General features: G+C 34.0%; 1 long non-coding RNA gene across 1 annotated transcript; it reads left to right on the forward strand.

Moving 5' to 3' along the window:
• Positions 1–1,386: 1,386 nt before the first annotated feature.
• Positions 1,387–2,705, forward strand: LOC149538877 (uncharacterized). Its single transcript, XR_016355855.1, has 3 exons — positions 1,387–1,541; positions 1,919–2,189; positions 2,370–2,705. It is a non-coding gene; the product is annotated as an uncharacterized LOC149538877 (long non-coding RNA).
• The last annotated feature ends 1,443 nt before the right edge of the window (positions 2,706–4,148 follow it).

The following is a 4,148-nucleotide window of genomic DNA, read 5'->3' on the forward strand; positions in this document are numbered from 1 at the left end:
ATCTATTTATTAAGACTTAATTAATAGAAAATTCACCATAGACTTCCAAGATAAAATATGAAAACCCATCATAGAGCAAATCACTCAAAATCAGTCTAAAGGGTTAAAAATCACGAATCATGTCATCTGACACATTCGGCGGGTAAAATATTCAGATACTTGTCCTACCTCACTAGGACAATTGGCTTAAAGGTTTGGGATTTGGACTTGAGAATTTATCTCCCTTCTCTTATCATTGAGATAGTATAATAGGGTACGCTCATCTTGGCAATTCAGGGAAGTCGATACCCGGTACTTGCAACCTGCAGAAAAATTATGCATATACATACAATATATATAATGCTAAGCTAAATAGACAATGGCAGGAAGTGGTGCATCGTGTAGATCCCGACTAAGCATGTGACTACGACTCCCTTCCTTAACCACATCAGAAACACCATACAATAAGAAAACACGCACACCATACACATGCAAGTATGGAGTAAGTATCCATAATAAAACACACGAGACAATAACCATCAACTAATCATCAACAATAGTTGAAAACAGTATAATGATCATCATGTATGCATGAAATGTAAAATCTAAATGATCTCATCATATAACCACTGAATCCATAACATAATGTCTGATAGTGTCAAAACAATACCACTAATCCATCAACATAAGACTAGTCTATCATAGTCTGATAATAATAACGATGTTCAGAAAAGATGTGAACGAGGGTAGGCACTACAATTTGATACAACCTAAATTGCCATAGTTTTATAAAATTTAGTTCTAGAATATTTAAAATTGCTCACTAATTTATTTTATCGAAAAAATTTAACTCAGATATTCGTCACAATATTTGATACATGATTAGATTTGAGTCGCCTAAATATTATATATTATTGGAGAAATTAAAGTGAACTAACCAATTATTATCATAATTATTAGTTACTTTAAGTATATATCATCAATATTTAAGTTTAACTATTGATTTAAAGTATATGTAACGATCCTCATAATATTCCATGAGGTAAAACAATGTTCAATTTTGATTTGTACTATTCCATAGTGATTAATGGACTTTCTATTATTATTGAGATTCATCAATATTTTATATAGAAGAATTATGATTTGAAAATAATTACCAATATTAATCATAATTAGAATAAAAAATTGAGAGATTGACCAATAAAAATAATTTTATTTTTTCAAAATAATGAAAGATTTGTCAAGATTTTATATCTTGTTTTAGAAGCGACTTTCTTAAAGTTTTTAACTGTTGCCGACCGTTTATGTGCATCTCTCTCTAATTGGCCCAAATGAGGAGTTAACCACCGAGGACACCAAGTATTTAATATTGTTTTCTAGATCTCCTTTCAATATCGTTGATGTTGGGGCTACTTACTATGCCTTCTATTCAATGTCGCCTGTCTTGTAATTATCGGAAATTTTCCAACAAAAGCTAGCAATTCAGGCAGGTTGGACGGTCTCGGGTGGAGCAGAGGCCTCTTGCTCTGGCCATGGCTACGTCTTCGTTGATACTTTTCAAGGTGAAACTCTCAGTTTTTGTTCTTTACCTTCGGATTGTTCATTTCCCTGATGTCCATCCACAAAAATTAAGATCCTTGAGCGAATTCCTTCATAAAAGTCTAGCGCTTTACAATCCTAAAGCTCTGAAATTTTGAATAAAAAAATAACTGATAAAATATGAACTAAAAAGAGTATCTTCAAATTAGATCCTCAGTATGGAAGATTTCATTTACTTCACCCTAAATGACTTTTTATTCAACATGTGTATTTTTCTCATTTGTTCGCTCTATTTCGCTTCCAACTCTTCATTGTAGAAATTTTTAACTGAATTACTCTTCCTAAACTCTAGAAATTTGAAATTTGAAGAATATGCATGCATCATTTTTCTATAATGCAGTGGAGACCCTATTTGGATCGCAAATGCTGAAGTGGGAGCAACCGTTGTGCTCGCCTGATATTGGATGTGATAGCCAGAGATCAGTGGTCGCCCCTAAATTAGAGAGAGATTCGTGCTCCTTCATCCTCTCATAGGGAATGCCATTACGGATGGAAGGGATGTGCTGCTCAGTATAGGTTCAGGGAAGCTCCTCAATGCCGCCATTAATAGCCTTTCTCCCACATAAGTTTCAAATCCAACCAAAGTTGTAGCAGCTACGCTCTTTTACTCGGTAATTTCACAATCTGTTTTCTCATTTAGTAAACCCTTAATTGCAACACTTGGGGGTTTTCTTTCTTTCTATTTTGTGTCAAGATCTACGGGGAATTGAAAACCTACACATGAATCGGAAAATTTCAAAAAATAGGGAATTTTATCGAGCATTTCTTTTGAAATTTTCAGTAAATGATAGTGTGCAGGGCTACAAAGTTGAGACAAAATTATTTGATTCAGGGGACAATTTATGGATGGGAGACGCGAGGGATTTGACAGAACAAACAAAACCCCTCAGTTCAACAACATCTCCAAACAATGAAGACACTCATCTGGATGAGGCCATGTTGAGAGGGGAGAAACAGTATATGATCATGCCTATCACTGGCCTCATTTCACTGCAATCTCTCACCTGACGGATGAGGATATAATGCTTTTCATGCTCTCTAATACTAATCTTTGTAGAATGAGCCCATCTGCTGAAAATTTCATATTTCATCCTGTTCAAATCTATGGAAGATTTTATTTGATTTCATATACATCGTATTTCACCCTGTTCGTATCTCTGAAAGATTTGATTTGATTGCACTTGATTGCACTTGGTTTGATCGGATCCATGATTTTTCTGATGACTAAAAGCATTTTTCGGATCCATTTTAAAAACTATCATCAAAACATTACAGGAAAAATATAGCAAATCCTACAATCTATTTACAACAAATTAAGAAGCGGTCCATTCGAAATTTATAAAGGAAAAAAGTAGGCGTAGAATATGATAACTAGGTAGAGAATAAGAGCACATGAAACAATGAACTTCAATAATTTACATCAAACTTATCGCCTTGGAGACAAGAGCCCCAACACTACCTCATTCCCCTCTCCCCAGAACTACTAACTCTAGAATCCAAACTATTTCCCAATTTCACCAGTTCATCCAACCCTTTGTCAGGTGAATAATTTACAAATTTAATTTCAATCTAAAAATGGTCATGGTTGACAAATGGGTATGCTTATCCAAGACCGAAAGAGTTTTTTGCTAGATGGGAGCCACTATCAATTGATGGAAAGTCTAATGATAGCGCTAAATAAGTCTTCTTGAGAACATTGATCAAAAAATAAAATTTGGGTAGGCCAATCTATGAGTCTCGATCCTATCAGATCCATGCTTCAGTTGGCTTTGAAAGGATCTATCCCTCCATCAAATGTGGATTTCATTTATTTTCCTCTTGTGTTGAAATAATATATTGCAATTTGAAATTGGTTACATATTAGTTACAATAACCGACATCAATAAAAAGTTCAAATTAAATTGTAAACTATTCACTAAATTTCACTTGGCTTTGAAAGGATCTATCCATCCATCAAATGTGGATTTCATTTATTTTCCTCTTATGTTGAAATAATATATTGCAATTTGAAATTGGTTACATATTCATTACAATAACCCATGTCAATAAAGAGTTCAAATTAAATTGTAAACTATTTCCTAATTTTTTTTACAATGGCTTGAGTTTCTATCACAAACCATATTCTGTTTTACCAAAATTTTTAATCATTTTCTTGCCACATGGATATTATAAAAATTATATTATGTTTAAAAAAAAAAACCTAGTTATTTTGTTTTGCCTCGTGGGACAAATAGATTAGGTCAGTTGTGAAGAACGAAGGTAGTTAAAAAGATTGGGGGAAAAAGAGGAGGGTGGTTGCTGCTGAAGAGGAACAAGAAACCTGATCATAACTATCTTGGGGGATATGATGAACACCTTTCTGAGCACCCCTGTCACAACTGAGCTCATTTAGAAGATGTTGGAAGAGAACATAAAGTTGATACTAGCAATTTTGGACAATCAGAGCCTCGACAGGCTACAAGAAATAGCCACGTACCAAGCAAGATTGCAAAACAATCTAATGTATTTGGCAACCATTGTAGATGCCCAGTCTACTCAGACACTACCAATTTCTTCAAATCTTAGGAAAG

Source organism: Cupressus sempervirens, chromosome 9, assembly GCF_028749045.1.
Source record: "Cupressus sempervirens isolate cs-2001-9-10 chromosome 9, ASM2874904v1, whole genome shotgun sequence".
Lineage (NCBI taxonomy): Eukaryota > Viridiplantae > Streptophyta > Pinopsida > Cupressales > Cupressaceae > Cupressus > Cupressus sempervirens.